This window comes from Theropithecus gelada, chromosome 6 (genome assembly GCF_003255815.1).
Source record: "Theropithecus gelada isolate Dixy chromosome 6, Tgel_1.0, whole genome shotgun sequence".
Classification (NCBI taxonomy): domain Eukaryota; kingdom Metazoa; phylum Chordata; class Mammalia; order Primates; family Cercopithecidae; genus Theropithecus; species Theropithecus gelada.
Window position 1 is genome coordinate 150888582 of NC_037673.1, and position 18686 is coordinate 150907267.

The window sequence follows — 18686 nt, forward strand, 5'->3', positions numbered from 1 at the left end:
GAGGACAGATAAACTCAAAATGTGCATGCTCTCTGGAGGAGAAAGTCCCTACTGAAGAGAGCTTCAGTAGCCCAGCTAATTTTTGTATTTGTAGTAGAGACGGGGTTTCACCATGTTGTTCAGGATGGTCTTGATCTCTTGACCTAGTGATCTGCCTGCCTCAGCCTCCCAAAGTGCTGGGATTACAGGCATGAGCCACCGCTCCCTGCTGAAGAAAGGTGTCTTTCTATCCACAGGCCTCTGCCGCTTCTTTGCCTAATGTTGAGGCAGAATGTTGATCATGATGGCAGCTTACCAGCTGTGTGATCCTGGTCAAGTTAGTTAACCTCTCTGTGCTGCGCTTTTTCTTTATCTGGAAAATGAGATGATAATATGCACATCCGCCTCATAGTTATCTGAGGACTGAATGTGTTAATATATTTAAAGTGCTTAAAACAGTGCCTAACATCAGAGTCCTCTGTGTACATTAGCTTTTTTTTTTTGAGATGGAAACTCACTCTGTCACTCAGGCTGGAGTGCAGTGGCGCAATCTCAGCTCACTGCAACCTCCGCTTCCCGGGTTCAAGCAATTCTCCTGCCTCGGCTTTCCAAGTAGCTGGGAATTATAGGTGCGCACCGCCATGACCGGCTCATTTTTGTATTTTTAGTAGAGACAAGGTTTCACCATGTTGGCCAAGCTGGTCTCAAACTCAGGTGATCCGCCTACCTAGGCCTCCCAAAGTGCCGGAGTACAGGCATGAGCCATCGTGCCCGGCCCGCATTAGCTTTTATTTGTGTTATTTTAAAGTTCTTGTTTTCTCCTCATGTCAAATTGTCTTTGCAGCAGACAGTGCATGGCTGCTTGCTGGAAACCTGTGGAGAAGCTGCAGAGGAGTCGATGACAATCCTGAGCCTGTCCCTGCCACTTGCACATTCAGTGTCTCTGGCAAGTCCTCCCCCTTCAAAGTCCATTTCCCCATTGGTAGACTGAGAAAGATCAGGAACATTCCAGAACTCTAGGTCCCAGGGTGGCTTAGTCCCACTGAGGACTCCTGAGGGCCCCCTTTGCTCGATGACCTCCAGGAGATCTGATGGGGCTGAGGTGCCCACCTTGGTGGCCCGCCTTGTCTCTTTCACTCAACAGCTCTGACCCTGAGAGAAAGCAGGCCCCAGCCCGGGCTGTCACATGGACTGACCCCGCACTGGGCCAGGAAGGAAGAACTGTGGTGGGAGCCCAGGGGAAAGGGCCTGTATGCCGGTGTGTTCACACAATCACATAAACTCTCACACAGACAGACACACAGACATCAACCTTGACACACTCAACAGACAGGCATGCTCTGACATAGACACATAGTCAGACATTTAGCCCCCAACACCTTCTTGAGACGATCACAGGCCTGGCCCCCTCCTGCCCCACCGTGATGTAGAAGGGTGTGGCCTGGTACTTTGCACATCATGGTTTTAAACAGATATTTGTTGACTGAACCAATGACAGCTTCATGGAGGGGTGCCCGACCTCAACCAGCCCCAGATCAGGGTTTCCAAACACAGAAACTTGAGAGAATCTGAAATAGCTCCCAGGTGAGCCATTCTAACTCTAGGAGGTACAAATGTACTCAAATGTTGATATGGTTTGGTTCTGTGTCCCCCCCCAAATCTCATCGTGAATTGTAATCCCCAGGTGTTTAGGGAGAGACCTAGTAGGAAGTGATTGGATTAAGGAGGCGGTTCCCCCGTGCTGCTCTGTTGATAGAGAGTGAATTCTCAAGAGATTCAATGGTTTCATAAGGCAGTTTTTCCTGATCTTGCTCACTTTTCTCTCTCCTGCCGCCTTGTGAAGAAGGTGTCTGCTTCCCCTTCCTCCATGATTGTAGATTTCCTGAGGCCTCCCCAGCCATGCAGAACTGTGACTCAACTAAACTTCTTTTTTAAAAAAAATAAATTACCCAGTCTTGGGCAGTTCTTTATAGCAGTGTGAGAACAGACTAATACAAATATGTCTTAGATAAAACGCAACTGACCAGAGGTGGTTACAATAGAATGACAGAGGTAATACAAGTTTTCCTCACTTTCAGAAGTTTCTTTTCAAAAACATAAATTAAAAAATAAAGGTAATAAAGGGTTTTTTTTCCCCCTAGGAGGTCTTTAAATAAAAATTTTAAGTAACTATAATACAGATGGAACTCAGATATGGCAAAGCCTAGGGTGCCTGGGGTTTGTGAAACACCATTGACACCATCCAGACCCCTCTTCACCATCTCATAAATGGGGAAACCCAACCAGGGAATGGGTTCTTTTGAAATGAGCACTGATGTAGGGGCCTGGAGGGCAGGGCGCTGAGCTCTGACTCTGACTGACTATGTGACCTCCAGCAAGTCACTTCATCCTTAGCCTCTTTCTGATTCCTCAACTGTGAAATCAGAGGGAAATGTATCCCTTCACCAACTGCCTCCCAGGGTGTTTGTGAGGTTCACTAGAGGCACTTCACGACTAGATTTAGGGAACTGCCTAAATTAGAGGCAGAGCTGAGCCTATTACCCAGGTCTTCAAAGGTCCCATGCAGGTTTGCTCCAGAGCAGTGCACAGCACAATGAAGGGAAGAGAATGGATTTGGGAACAGACAGACAGGTGCCTGAATTCAGTCTCTACCTGCTTATTCACTCCTTCAAATTTCTTGGAGTACCTACCATGGGTGGGACACAGTGCTGATTACTGGGAGGGCAATGGGGAGTTGAAGGAGGCAGGCATTAGTCAAAATATTATACACATAAATGTAATGTAAGTGCAGTAAGTGCAACACATTGGTGCCCAATGTAGGGACAGAGAATTGTTCTGGTCAGGGAGGTCAGCATAGCCATCATCCCCCAGGAATGATGATCAAGCTGATGTTGAAGAGAGAGGGGAGGTTAACTTGACAAAGGGAAAGTAAAAGCATCCCAGGAAGAGGAAGCAGACTATGCAAAGGTCCTGGGGCTGGAGGGAGCGGGAGCACTTGAGAAACATCAGCGTGGCTGCAGTACAGAGTGCCAGGTGAGGCATGCTCAGCCAAGAGAAGCTGGAGAGCTGGGCAGGACCAAGTAGGCAGGGCTCACGGGCCCATTAGAATTTGGGCCATAATTGTTAGAGCAATGGGAATCCATTAAAGGCTTTTAAGCAGGGAGTGATATCCATTTTGATAAGCTCACTGGCTGCAAGTCAAGTGTGAAAGAAAGGAACATGAGGGGGGACTTCCTTTACAGAAACCAGAACATGCAATGAAGTCACTAAAATCAGATCATTGTGATATTAGAAAAGCATAGACAAATAGATCTGTGGAACAGGCTAAATAATCCAGAATTAGATCTCAGGATATAGATGTTAGCATTTGACAAAAGAAGTATCTCATCACAGTGGGAAAAGAATAGTTTATTTCACAAATGGTGCTGGCCTGATAATGCAGCCCTCTGGAATAAATAAAATGAACCCTCATCTTAAACCACAAAATCAGGTGGGGGGAGGAGGAAAGGATAGCATTAGGAGATATACCTAATGTAAATGACGAATTAACGGGCACAGCACACCAACATGGCACATGTGTACATATGCAACAAACCTGCACGTTGTGTACATGTACCCTAGAACTTAAAGTATTTTTTAAAAAATTGGAAAAAAAATAAAGCTTGTCTACCATGAATCATTAAAATGTCAAAAAAAACCCCACAAAATCCAAAATTTCAGCTAGATCAAAAATGTAAATGTAAGAATTAAAATAATACAAAATAATATAAGATATTCTAAGGTACTGCATGTTTAATGTAGAGCAGTGGCCAGCAAATTACAGCACATGGGCCCCATCCAGCTGGCTGCCTTACTTAAAAAAACAACAGTTTTATTAAATATAATGCACATACCATATAATTCATCACTTGAAGTATACAGTTCAATGATTTTTAGTATATTCTTAGATACATGCAACCATCACCAAAGTCAATTGTAGAACATTTTCATCACTTCAGAAAGAAACTCTATACCTCTTAGCTAACCCCAATTCCCTATCCTCCCCAGACCTAGGCAACCACTAATCTACTTTCTGTTTCTATAGATCTGCCAATCCTGGACATTTCATATGAACAGAGTCATATTATAAGTGATCGTCTGTAACTGTTTTTTTTCTCTTAGCATGCTCTCAAGATTCATCCATGTTGTAGCAAGTATCAGCACTTCACTCCTTTTCATGGATGAATAATATTCCATTTTATGGATATCCCACATTTTGTGTATCCATTCATCCATTGATTGACATTTAGTTTGTTTCCTCCTTTTGGCTATTATGGTTAGTGCTGCTGTGAACATTCAGGTATCAGTGTTTGTGTGAACTATGCTGTCATTTTTCTTGGGCATTTACCTAGGAGTGGAATTGCTGCTGCCTTTTTTTTTTTTTTTTTTGAGACAGAATCTCGCACTGTCGCCTGAGCTGGAGTGTGGTGGCATGATCTCAGTTCACTGCAACCTCTGCCTCCCAGGTTCAAGCGATTCTCCTACCTTAGTCTCCGAAGTAGCTGGGATTACAGGTACCCGCCACCACACCCAGCTAATTTTTTTGTTTGTATTTTTAGTAGAGATGGGGTTTCACCATTTTGGCCAGGCTGGTCTCGAACTCCTGACCTCATGATCTGCCCGCCTCGGCCTCCCAAAGTGCTGGGATTAAAGGCGTGAGCCACTGCGCCTGGCCTGCTGCCTGCCTATTTTTATAAACAATGTTTTACTGAAGCACATTTGTTGGCATATTTATGGCTGCTTTTGTGCCATGATGCCAGAGTTGAGTAGTTATGACAGAGACCATACACCCCTCAAAGCCTGAAATAGATACTTTTTGGATTTTTATGCAAAAAGTTTCCCAATTTCTGATCTAGAGCCTGGGAAGACCTTATTTGTCAAAGAAAAGAGAGCTTGGCCTGGTGCAGTGACTTATGCCTGTAATCCCAGTATTTTGGGAGGCCAAGGTGGGCGGATCACCTCAGGTCAGAAGTTCGAGACCAGCCTGGCCAACATGGTGAAACCCCGTCTCCGCTAAAAATACAAAATTAGCCGGTCGTGGTAGTGGATGCCTGTAAACCCAACTACTCAGGAGGCTGAGGCAGGAAAATCTCTTGAATCTGGGAGGTGGAGGTTGCAGTAAACTGAGATTATGCTGCTCTACTCCAGCCTGGGCGACAGAGCGAAACTCCATCTCAAAAAAAAAAAAAAAAAAAAAAAATGGCTGTGGTTGGTAATCCCAGCACTTTGAAAGGCCAAGGTGGGTGGATAACCTGAGGTCAGGATGGCAAAACCATCCTGGCCAAAATGGCAAAACCCTGTCTCTACTAAAAATACAAAACTGAACTGGGCATGGTGGTGCATGCCTATAAACCCAGCTACTCAGGAGGCTGAGGCAGGAGAATTGCTTGAACCTGGGAGGCGGAGGTTGTAGCAAGACAAGATCGTGCCACTGCACTCTAGCCTGGGTGACAGAGTGAGACTCCGTCTCAAAAAAAAAAAAAAAGAAAAGAAAAAGAAAAGAGTGATTACTTAAAATTTAAATTTGACTATATATTTATAAATAAATCTCTAGTATGGCAAAAGATACTAAAAGCAAACTCAGTGGGCAAACACTAGAGTTTGAAAAATAGCACTGCCTACTAAAGTCAGAGAAAAGGTTCCTATTTTATGTCAGTGACAGTCCTGTCAGGAGGTAGGTGGCACACTCAACTTGGGTAGTTTAAGGTAATATAATGAAGGGACAACAAAGAGGGACTATTTTCAGAGGGGTGTGCAGGGCTTAGCAAATGCATCCAGGGACCTGCACAACCCCAGAGCTGGTATCAGAAGGGAATCATTTCCACCAAGGCCGAAAGGAGTTGGGATAGCAAGGAGTTTTTCAGAGCCTGGAAAAGGGTGGAGGGCCAGAGGACAGGAGCTGCAGAGGAATGAAGCCAACTCATGATGCCCAGCAAGGGCAGGAAAAGGACTTGGGAGTAAATACCCCAATCTCTCGTTGCTCTTGCCCAGTGATCTTCAGGTGTGCCTCACACTGGTCAAACCCAACCAGAAGCTGGCTATACAGTCCATATGGGATAAGAGGCACCGAGCAGATGGAGAAAGCAGAGCCTGATCTGGAAGGACAGATGAAAGACATCGAGCATGCAGCCTGAAAGGAGAAGCCATGACAACAGAAAAATGGGCAAAGGTGATAACTAGACAGTCAGCGGAATGACCAACAAACATGAAAAATATACTCAAATTTATGTTAACAGTCACTTATATACTGTTATATTAACAGTCAGCAAAGTCACGTTTTGTTTTTGTTTTTGTTTGTTTGCGACAGAGTCTTGCTCTGTCAGCCAGGCTGGAGTGCAGTGGCACGATCTCAGCTCACTGCAACCTCCCTCTCCCGGGCTCAAGCAATTTTCCTGCCTCAGCCTCCCAAGTAGCTGGGTTTACAGGCATGTGCCACCATGCCCAGCTAATTTTTATATATATATTTTTAGTAGAGACGGGGTTTCACCATATTGGCTAGGCTGGTCTTGAACTCCTGACCTCAGGTAATCCACCCACCTTGGCCTCCCAAAGTGCTGGGATTACAGGTGTGAGCCACCGCACCCGGCTGTGATCAAGTTTTATATCTAGCAGAGCTCTCACACCTATGGCTGGTGGAGAGATAAAGAAAGTGGTACTCCCACATATTGCTGGTGGAAACATGCAATGTTACAGACATTTTGGAAGGCAACCATTCAACTCCTGCAAACCTACACTATAAAAATAAAGGCCCCTTGGCCGAGCGTGGTGGCTCATGCCTGTAATCCCAGCACTTTGGGAAGCTGAGGCAGACAGATCACCTGAGGTCAGGAGTTCGAGACCAGCCAGACCAACATGGTGAAATCACATGTCTACTAAAAACACAAAAATTAGCCAGGTGTGGTGGTGCGGGCCTGTAATCCCAGCTACTCAGGAGGTTGAGGCAGGAGAATCACTTGAACCCAGGAGGCAGAGGTTGCAGGTGAGCCAAGATCATGCCACTGCATTCCAGCCTGGGTGACAGAATGAGACTCCATCTCAAAAAATTAAAAATAAATAAATACATATAAAAAATGCCCCAATAAAGAAAGACTTACGTACGGGAAAACTGCTGTAGATATTGCCATATTCATAGTTGTCCATCATCTTTTGAATAGCCTTTTTTTATATTTGGGGAAATCATCTCCTCAGTTCAAGAATTTCCATTGACCTTCCAGCCTCCTTTGCAGCTAGGATGTGACCATTCCAGCAGGTTCTGCCAATTAGATGCGTCCTGTGAGACTTCTCCCATTTTGTGTTAACATGTGACCAGACAAGAGTCCAGTTCTGGTGGCTGCAGCACCAGAGGCAGTTTCCCAGGGACTGCATGGTGGAATTCCAGGTGCAGAGGTGGCATGGGTGGAGCAGGAGAGAGCTTGGTGAAACCAAAGTCAGTGAGCTTATCAGGCTGTTCTGTGGCATGGTTTAGGGCTTTGGTCCTAGCAACTGAGCCTCCAGACCAATTAAACAGCATCAGCCTCTGCTGCCTCTAAGAACTTTACCTAATAGTGCCACGTTGCTCCCAGTGGCAAAAAAAAATGAAAGCAGACAATGACCATCAACAAAGTGATGACCAGGCTGGGCATGGTGGCTCATGTTTGTAATCCCAGCACTTTGGGAGGCTGGGGTGGGGAGATTGCTTGAGTCCAGGAATTCAAGACCAGCCTGGGCAACATAGTGAAACCCCATCTCTTAAAAAAAAATTAGCCGGATCTAATGGCACTCGCTTATAGTCCCAGCTACTCAGGAGGTGGAGGTGGGAGGATCCCTTGAGCCCAGAAGTTCAAGGCTGCAGTGAGGGGGTGATTGCACCACTGTACTCCAGCCTGAGTGATAGAGTGAGACCCTGTCTCAGAACAACAAAAATAAAAACAAGATGGTGACTGAATACACTGATACATCCACACAGTGAAATATTATGCAGCCAATAAAAAGAAAGAATTAGAGCTATACTCGATGACTCGGAAAGATGTCCACGAAGTGTTGTTGGGTGAAGAAGGTAAGATGCAGAAAACTATAATATTGTTTTAAATGTTTTTATAGGATGGTCCCATTTAAAAAAAAAGAAGCGGTAACGAGTAAATTCTGTATTTGTAAACGTGCATGCACATATGTGCTCAGGATTGAGCAAGTACAGATAAAAACATGGAATGACACACAGCAGGTTGTTGGCATTAGTGTGGGGTGCTGTGTGAGGCAAGGGGGTGGAAAAGGAGGAGCCAAACCAAAAAGAAAAGAAAGAAAACTGTACTGACTAAATAAAGGGTATTTCTGATCATTTTAGGCATTTGTGTAAAATTGTATTTATGGATATGCATGCACGTATTGTAGGTACATGCATAAAGAAATTACACTGAAACTTTTTAAATTTTTTATTTTATTTTAATTTATTTAATTTTATTTAATTTTATTTTATTTTATTTTATTTTATTTTTGAGTAAAGTCTCGCTCTGTTGCCCAGGCTAGAGTGCTGTGACACAATCTTGGCTCACTGCAACCTCCACCTCCCAGGTTCAAGCTATTCTCCTGCCTCACCCTCCCAAGTAGCTTGGATTACAGGTGCCCGCTACCACACCCAGCTAATTTTGTATTGTTAGTAGAGACGGGGTTTCACCATGTTGGCCAGGCTAGTCTCAAACTACCAACCTCAGGTGATCCACCTGCCTCAGCCTCCCAAAGTGCTGGGATTACAGGCATGAGCCATCGTGCCCAGCCTAATTTTTATTTTTTAGGGACAGGGTCTCACTCTGTTGCCCAGGCTGGAGTACAGTGACCATAGCTCACTACAGCCTCGAACTTCTGTGCTCAAGCCACCTTCCTCCTCAGCCTCCGGAATAGCTGGTACTACAGGCGCAAGCCACTGTCCCCAGCTGAAAATATTTTAAGCCAAAAAGTCATTGGCTACAGTACTGAGGTCAGAGTGGTGACAGGGAGACCAGTTGGGAAGCTATGGTGTTTACACAGGCAAGAGGGAATGGTGTCTTGGATTGGGCTGGTGGTAGTAGCATGGAGAGAAAATTATGGATTTGAGAAACACTCCACAGATAAAATGGTCAGGACAGGGAATGGGTCGTTTTGTGGGTGGTGGGAGGAAGGGAAGCATCAAAGATGATGCTAATCCCATTAGTAACCTGGGAATTCTTCGGTTCCCTCATCTGTAAACGAGTTAGATGATACCACCTATTTCGAGGTGCTGTGAGGATGAAGTGAAGAATATAAAATGCTTACCAAAGAATGTGCCCATCACCCACTTTAACTCCCAAGTAACCTGAAGGGCAGAGCCTGCCTGGTGTGGTCTCGTGGTAACCCTACAGACCACGTGTTCGGTGGGTTCAGCCAGGGGAGGCTGGAGACCCACATGCTGAGACAATCAGGGCAGGGTGAGGTTTCGGAGAAGGTTCAGGGTTAGTTGGGTGCCATAGCTCACATGTACACATGTATCCTTTGTTATTGCAGAACTGGACTGCTGTTAGAGGAGCCTGTGACTAGAGCGTGTGCAGGCAGGAACTTCATGCCAGGTACCGAAGGCCCGGCCTTTGGCCATCAGAACACAGCTTTCCATTCAGTTTGGCTCAGCTATTTAGTGCTCACTGTGTGCAAGAAAGGCCCTCAGGGAGTTGTCATTAAAATGACAGGTAGGAAAAAGAGCCACAGAAATACAAGTAGGTGATAAGAGCCCTACAAGCTGGGCAGATAAAGGGCTTCAAAATGATGTGAAAAGAGCAGAGAAGGGACACTTCCACTTAGGAGTGCTCCTGGAAGGGCTTTTGGGAGGAAGTGACTTTTGAAGGATGGGTAGAATTTTTTATTTTTTATTTTTATTTTTTTTGAGACTGAGCCTCGCTCTGTCACCCAGGCTGGAGTGTAATGGCTCGATCTTGGCTCACTGCAACCTCTGCCTCCTGGGTTCAAGCGCTTCTCCTTGCCTCAGCCTCCTGAGTAACTGGGACTACAGGCGCCCACCACCATGCCTGGCTAATTTTTGTATTTTTTAGTAGAGACGGGGTTTCCCCATGTTGGCCAGGCTAGTCTTAAACTCCTGACCTCAGGTGATCCAACCGCCTCGGCCTCCCAAATTGCCGAGATTTCAGGCATGAGCCACCATACCAGGCCAATGGGTGGGATTTGGATGTGCAGACTGGAGAGTTTGTCTTTTTAAAAAGGAAATTCTTCCCATTTTTAAAGGATCAACTCAAAGGCTGCCTTCCTGCTTACTGGATCCCGCTGGGCAGAATTATTTATGTTTTCTTGAGCACCTTCATGACACTTACAGAGCTAGTAACAGGGCCCTGTATGCTTCTTGCTGTACACTTGGTTGTTTGTGACCTTCCCCTCTAGACTAGGAGTTTTTGCAAGTTGCAGCTTGAGCACACCAGGGTCTTTAGTCTCAGTGCCCGAGAGCCAGCATCGTGCTTTTACTTGGTCGGCACTCAAAGAAACGTGTGTTGAATGAGGAAGTACAGCCAATCTAATATCGCAGCTGATATTTATTTAGCAATTCAGTGGATTTCAGCAATGGCCTTGGTAAGTTTCACATTTTTATTTCCCCCTGTTCAAGAACCCAACAAGCATTTCCCAGCATCAGTTTCCTGAATCGAGCCATGAAGTTGTTTCTCAGAAACAAAGAATTGTGTTTTAGGTTTATGTGTTGAGCCTTTACCATGTGTCAGGCACTGTAGAAGGTGCTTTATAGGTTTTATTCACATAGTCTTCAAAACAATTCTTTAAGAATATTTGACTATGTCCATTTTACAATTAGGAAAACTGAGATTTACCAAGGTCAGTAATTTCAGTCATAATGGCAGAGTTAAGATCAAAACCCTAAACACAAGAAAGCTGCCTCTCACTTACATGTGAAACTGTGTGTGTGTGCGAATGCACAGAGTTCTCAAGTTTGTGAAATTAGAGTTTGGTCCCCGTGAGCTTGGACAGCACCATGAGCCCTGACAAGCCCAGGACTCGAATCCATGAACACAAAAATATTCATTTAAATGTGGGGCCGGGCACGGTGGCTCCCGCCTGTAATCCTAACATTTTGGGAGGCCTTGGAAATCGCTTGAACACAGAAGGTGGAGGTTGCGGTGAGACGAGATTGTGCCACTGTACTCCAGCCTGGGCAAGCGTGAGACTCCATCTCAAATAAATAAATAAATAAATAAATACATTTAGGGTCCCGGTTTATTTCACTTAGCGTAATGTCCTTTTGGTTTATCTGTGTTGTTCCAAGTGGTAGGATCTCCTGTTTTTATGCACACACGCACACACACACTCTCCACATTACATTTATTCATCCATTTGTTGAATACAAATGAATGTTGTTGGAAACAACATTTAGGTTGTTTTCATATCTTGGCTATTGTGAATAATGCTGCAGTAAGCATGGGAGTGCAGACATCTCTTTGTGATACTGATTTCAAGTCCTTTGCATTTATACCCAGAAGCGGGATTGCCAGATCATATGGTAGTTCTATTCTTAATTTTTTTGAGAAGCCTCCATGCTGTTTGCCATAACAGCTGTATCCATTTGCATTCCCACCAAGAGAGTGTAAGGGTTCCCTTTACTCCACATCCTTGCCAACACTTGTTATCTTTTGTCTTTTCAATGATGGCCTTTCTAACAGGTAGGAGATGATATCTCACTGTGGTTTTGGTTTGCATTTCCCTGATGATGAGTGATGCTGAACATCTTTTCATAGAGCTTTTGGCCATTCGCATGTTCTTCTTTTGAAAAATGTCTATTCAGGCCCTTTGCCCGACATTTAAATCAGATTATCCGTTGTTGTTCTTATTGTTTTGTGCTATTGTGCAGTTTGAGTTCCTTATGTGTTTGGGATATTAGCCCCTTATGAGATATATGGCTTGCAGGACCTCACGTATGAGTGGAATCTAAAATAGTTGAATTAGCAGAAGCACAGAGTAGAATGGTGCTTTCCAGGAGTTAGGGGCTGGGAGAAATAAGGAGAGGTTGTTCAAAGGGTATGAAGTTCCAGTTACACAAGATGCATAAGTTCTGGAGCTCTAATGTACAGCAGTGACTAGAGTTAACAGTACTGTATTGGATACTTGAAATTTTCTTAGAAGGTAGGTTTTAAGTATTCTTACCACACACACGAAAAGTAATTATGTGAGACGATGGATATGTTACTCAGCTTGATCATGGTGATCATTTCACTATCTACATGTATATCAAAACATCAAGTTGTTCACTTTTAACTATATATAATTTTTATCAATGATACCTCAATAAAGCTAAAAAATAAGTAGGTAAATCAATAAATTTGGGCCCAGGTGATCCCCCTTTGGTAGTTGAGAGAAGAGTTTCAGCAAAGCCATGTGACTGTCACAATAAAGTGGGCTCCTCTATGGCCAAGTGTAAAAGTTCCTGGTTCTCATCTGGTCAGACAGAACACAACCACAAGTCAGGCAAAACAACTTTATTGGCCGGGCGCAGTGGCTCACGCCTGTAATCCCAGCACTTTGGGAGGCCGAGGCGGGCGGATCACGAGGTCAGGAGATCAAGACCATCCTGGCTAACACGGTGAAACCCCGTCTCTACTAAAAATACAAAAAATTAGCCGGGCGCGGTGGCAGGCACCTGTAGTCCCAGCTACTCGGGAGGCTGAGGCAGGAGAACGGCGTGAACTCGGGAGGTGGAGCTTGCAGTGAGCCGAGATTGTGCCACTGCACTCCAGCCTGGGCAACAGAGCAAGACTCTGTCTCAAAAAAAAAAAGAAAGAAAGAAAAAAAAGCTTTATTACTCACAGGGAGGCAACAAGGATAAACAAAAGCCTAGGATACACAGGGAGCAGGTACCCCAGGGCTCAGGTAAACTGCCCAGGGTCGATGGACCCCTATCTGCGCAAGCCCCACGTCACACCTGAGCTCAGGGACCTTGAAACCCAGGTTCCACTCTGGGTTTCTACCCTGGAAGCAACTAGGATCATTTAGTCAAGCATTACAGAACATCCTGTTCTTCCAGGAATGAGGTAATAACCCAGATCGTTGCAGATATTTTCTCTTTATTTCAAGATGTTGCATTCTCAGTACTTTGTGCTGGAGAATTGTAATCAAGTTGGAGAAGAGCAGGGGCACCCAGCATCATCTGGGGCCCTGACCTCCTGCTCCAAGCTGGATTTAGGACTAGCTCTTCTACCCATGCTTTTCCCTCCATCCCTTAATGTCCTTGATCCATAGCCCTGAGCTGCTGCCCATGTGGTGGCTGTAGATCTGCTGTCAGGTCCTGGGGGAAACGGGCATTGTTTCTCACTGTCCCTCTCTCTTTTCTCTTTATAGAGAATATTAAGCATGTGTTCCAGGCACTGTGCTAAGCACTTTACATGCAGTAGTGATTTAACCCTCACTAGAATCCTATGAGGAAGGTACAACATTATTGAGGATGTGCAAGGTTGAGTGGCTTGCCCAATTTACTTAATTAGGGAGCAGAGGAGCTGGGATTTGATTTTAGGTTGGCTGATCCCAAATCCAACTTTCCCAAGTATAAGCCCAGCGTCCATAACCACAGCTCTGCAGGTTCCACTAAGGGTGTGAGTGGTGGAGGGCTTCCTTTTGTCACATCACACTAGGATCCTGGAATTGTCCATTTGTGTGCCCAGGGCTTTGGGGGTGAGACACACTGTTCTTTGTGGCAGCTCTAGGCTATGGTGAGAATTTTATGGGACAAGGACACTCGGTGGGTAAGCTGAGAAGGATACAGCAATGGAAGTAAAAGTTGCTAGCACTTAAAAAAAAATCCCATTCTTTCAAACTGAGTTCCATCCTCTACCTATTCCTCAAAATAAATAAATAAATATACATCCAATTCCTTCCTTCCTCTGTCCTCTCTCTTTCCCTTGGGTGATTAAGAGCTAGACTTTGGGGCCAGCTCAGTGGCTTACACCTGTAGCTCCAGCACTTTGGGAGGTCAACACAGGAAGATCCTTTGAGCCCAGTGGTTTGAAGCTGCAGTGATCTATGATCGTGCCACTGCATTCCAGCCTAGGCAGCAGAGCAAGACCCTGTCTCTATTTTAAAAAATAAATAAGCCAGCTGGGTACAGTGGCTCACGCCTATAATCCCAGCACTTTGGGTGGCTGAGGTGAGTGAATCACCTGAGGTCAGGAGTTCGAGGCCAACCTGACCAATATGGTGAAACCCCATCTTTACTAAAAATACAAAAATTAGCCAGGTGTGGTGGTGTGCGCCGTAGTCTCAGCTGCTTGGGAGGCTGAGACAGGAGAATTGCTTGAACCTAGGAGGCAGAGGTTGCTATGAGCCGAGATCACGCCATAGCACTCCAGCCTGGGCAACACGGTGAGACTAAATTTCAAAGATCAATCAATCAATCAATCAATCAGGCCTGGTGCAGTGGCTCACACCGGTAATCCTAGCACTTTGGGAGACTGAGGCAGGAGGATCACTTGAGGTCAGGAGTTCCAGACCAGCCTGGTCAACATGACGAAGCACTGTCTCTACTAAAAATGCAAAAATTAGCCAGCCATGATGGCCTGTGCCTGTCATCCCAGCGACTCAGGAGGCTGAGGCAGGAGAATTGCTTGAGCCCAGGAGGTGGAAGTTGCAGTGAGCTGAGATCGTGCCACTGCAGTCCAGCCTGCACAGTAGAGCAAGACTCTGTCTCCATTAAAAATAAATAAATAAAAATAAAGTATAAAACAAAAATTATTGAAAGATAAATAAATAAATAATTAAATCAGAAAGGACCAGATTTTGAAGTCAGGCACACCTAAGTTAAAATGCTTCTTCACTTGCTGAACAGAGTGTCTGTTCAGCAAACTAACCAGCATTTCCTACAGTCTGGGGCAGAAAATCGTATGGAAGTCTGGAAAAATACAGAACATCAGTGTTTTGGGAACCTTGGACCACTCCTGTCCCTGTACCTCAGTCATCAGTGCAGAAGCCTGGCTTTGCTGTATTAAGATTGGAAATGTACACTGTTGAGTCCCAGGGGTGGGAGGAAGGAGGGTCTTTCTTCCTGTGTGAATTGAATAGAGGATACAGCGGTTAGCCTGGACTAAAGGCATCCTTGTCTTTTGAGCAGTTCACCTCAGTAGAAAAGAATCTAAGGGAAGATCACTGTCATTTAGATCTGCTGACCTGTGTACCTACCCATTGCAAATGTCTGCTGGGTACTTCTAATTCCACAGGTCATCAGATGCCTGCTTGGTCATATATGAATCATAAAAACAACTTTCACTTCTTCCTATTTAAAAAAAAAATGCTGGTTCAGTCACTGACTAGCTGTGTGACTTTGGACAAACCACTTAACCTCTCTGGGCTTCACTTCTCTCATCTGCAAAACTGGGAGAGTGACAGACACTAGCTCATTGTTATGTGAATCAGGAAATATACACAAGTAAATGCTTAACAAATAGGTAGCTGTTCTGAATCCCTTCTGCTCCCAGTCTGCCCCTCAATAGCTGAGTAACATTGGATAAGATCCTTCTTCTATGGGCCTCAGTTTCCCAACTTGTACAATGAGTGTGATTGACTAGGTCAGCGTTTCCTAAAGTATGGCTCACTGGTGGTAAACTAGATGATTTTTCGTGGTACAAGGTGAATATTTGTTACTTAAAATTATGAATAGATTTTCACTTATAAGAGAAAAAATAAAACTAAGATAGCAAACATGTGATTTTGTGGGTATTGTTTGGAATGAAGCCAAGTTAAAAGCAGAGATTTAAAATAAAAAGCATGAAGTGAATAATAGATCAAGCGGTACACCAATACGCAGAAGTTGGGAAGGTGATCCGGATTTGGGGAAGTCTGGGCAAGATAATCTGGCTTTGATTATCTGGCTACCCAAAGAAACTCCAGCTCATGAGTTACTTGCTAGGGGGACCCCTTAGTCCCCCCTATTTTTTTAAGTGGCCAGGCCCCTGTAAGCCTCATTGCCAGCAGTTTTGGCTAATGCCCCTTCAGTACACGTTGCAAAAATAATATAAATAACTCATCCTAGGACTTCAAACATGCCACCTGAGATGTATGGTGGAAGATTACAGGTTTCCAAGACGCACCCCCTCCATCATTCCCGTGGCTTAGAGTCTTGCTGGAGAGCAAAGATCAATGCTTTGGTTTTATGGGCAGCTGGGCCACGTGACCAGGCCCCAAATCCTTTGCTTTATGGGTTGTTTACACATTCCTGGTGAGAAACGGTTTACATTCTGGGCCCTGAGCGCACTCCTAAATCAGCTGCCGGGTTCCTGCAGTTGGAGGTGAAAGAGATCTGTGTGTCGGTGGGCACCAGGAGGCGAGGGGAGGAACAGAGAGGGGCAGGCTGAGAGGGGCCTGGGGAAGGAGCCCCTCAGGGCCCGGTGTTTCCTGTCTGTGGCACCTGGAACCTATTTCTGAGTCGGCGGGGGGCGCTGTGCAGGGCCTGAGGTGGAGAGGAGCCTGAGGGGCTGCATATGTACCATACACAGGATGTGCTGGGCTGGGCACTCCGTGCAAGCACTTGGCACATGTTAGCTCGCTGCGTTCCTACAACAGCCCTGGGAGGTTGGGGTTATTCCCATTTTCAGATGAGGAATCAGAGACTCAGGGAAGTAAAGCAACCTGTTCCCTATTACATAGCTGAGGAGTGTCAGAGAAGGACACTCGAACCCTGCTCTGACCAAGGCAAAGGCTGTGGTCTCACCACTCTGCTTTCTTGTCGCTGGAGCTCCAAAGGAGGCGATTCGGGTTGGAACTTAGGAGATGCCTCCTGCAATGGGGAGGGAGGATGAGGAGGAGGCGATTCCTTTCTGAGTTTTGTGACTTGGCCAAGTCACTGTCTGAGAATTCCGGGTCACACAATTGACCTTATGGATCTGGTGCACAAGATCCCCTGGAAATCATCTGGGCAAGTTCAAGGGTACCCAGTGGGCCCCTGCTTGTCCCTCCCCTCCTCATTCCCTCCTTCCTCTTCTTTCTCCCAGTTACCCTTCTCCTCCTACCCCCTCCACCCTGAGAGGGTCCTTACGGTCCATTTGTTTTTCTTGCTCCCAGTTCTGCCGTTGGCAGCTGTGTGGGCTCCTAGGAAGCTGCTCAGATGCTGGGGCAGCTCTCAGCCCCCTGAGTCTTCTCCAAACCATCCAGCCCCAGTGCCTCAGCAGTTCCCCAAGTGACGTGGCTTCAAGCCCCTTCCTCATCTTGGCTGCTGCCCTCTGAGGTCAGAGCAGGAAGATGACCCATAGTTGGCGAGGGGAGTTAGCAAGCAGCCTGGGTAAAGAATGTTCTTCTCTCTCTGGATAGAGAGGCAGCCAGGAGTTGTGGAAAGTGTGCAGGCTCCAAGGAGGGTGACACAGACATGGATTAATGCCCTGTTCCAACACTGAATCACCTGGCTCAAGGCACTTAACTCTCCCAGCCATGGTTTTCTTCTCTGTAAAGTAGAAGTAACAATTGTAGCAGACATCCATGCTTTGTGCTGCCCAGCAGCCTTCCACCTTCCACTTGGTATCCCTAGATTCCTGTTGAGGTCCCTTCCTCTGCCGCTCTCAGCCTATATGATTTGGGGGTAAGCTCATCCCTGGCTCAGGGACTAAGATACTGAGCACTTCCCTCAAACTACCCACTCCCTCCCACAGTGATTGGTTCAGGAATGGGCAGCACTTTTGAGAACAGAACAACCCATGGAGCAGAGCCATGCCAGGAGATGGCATTATTATTTGAGTGTCCGCATTAAGCTGTACCAGAAGCCAGATTCTTTTGACTTTCCAGATAGATACACAGACTAATAAATTCCCTGTGGAAGATGAATCACAAAAATGGCCTCATTTCTCCACTCCTCCCTGTGTTCTCCCACCTTCTTACAATATGGCTTTACAGCAATTCTTATCAAAAGGTGGGATTTATTTCCTTCCTCCCTGAATTTGGGTTGCTGTCGTGGTTTGCTTTGGCCGATAGAAGGTGGCAGAAGTGATGGAGGGCCAGTTCTGAGCACGCCCTTCAAAGAGCTTTGCACGCTTACGTTGGTTCTCTTGGACCAGTGAACAAGCCTGAGCTAGCCTGTCAGAGGTGTGGAGACCCAGTTGTCCCAGCCAAGGCCATCCTGGACCAACCTACAGTTGGCTAGCTGGAAATGCACAGAAGAGCTCAGCCAAGAATAGCAGAGCTGACCACAGAGGCTGAGCCCAGGGAGACCACAAGAACCACCCAGCTCACTGTAGATTCATGACCAAGAATAAATACTTAACTGTTTTTGTTTTTTGTTTTGAGATGGAGTCTCACTCTGTCACCCAGGCTGGAGTGAAGTGGCACAGTCTCGGCTCACTGCAACTCTGCCTCCTGGTTCAAGCGAGTTACCTGCCTCAGCCTCCTGAGTAGCTGGGACTACAGGCTCATGCCACCGCCCCCAGCTAATTTTTGGAGAATAAATACTTCCTGTTTTAAACATTGCATTTGGGGTGGTTGATTATGCACCAATAACTGGAATTTAAGCAAAACTGGAATTTAAGCAAAACAAGGAATATATTCCTTGTTTTGCTTAAATTAGTCCTGGTTGGTTTTTCTGTCATTTTCAATTAGAAAATCTCAGATGATGCAACGGTAATACCTACCTCATAGGACTGCTCTGAAGATTGGACGTGACATTGGCAGAATGGCTGGCACACTTGGGGAGGAGTCAGTAAACAATA

At 45.7% G+C, this 18686-nt stretch overlaps 1 pseudogene; it reads right to left on the minus strand.

Moving 5' to 3' along the window:
• Positions 1-801: 801 nt before the first annotated feature.
• Positions 802-18686, minus strand: part of LOC112627093 — a 34432-nt pseudogene continuing 16547 nt past the window's right edge.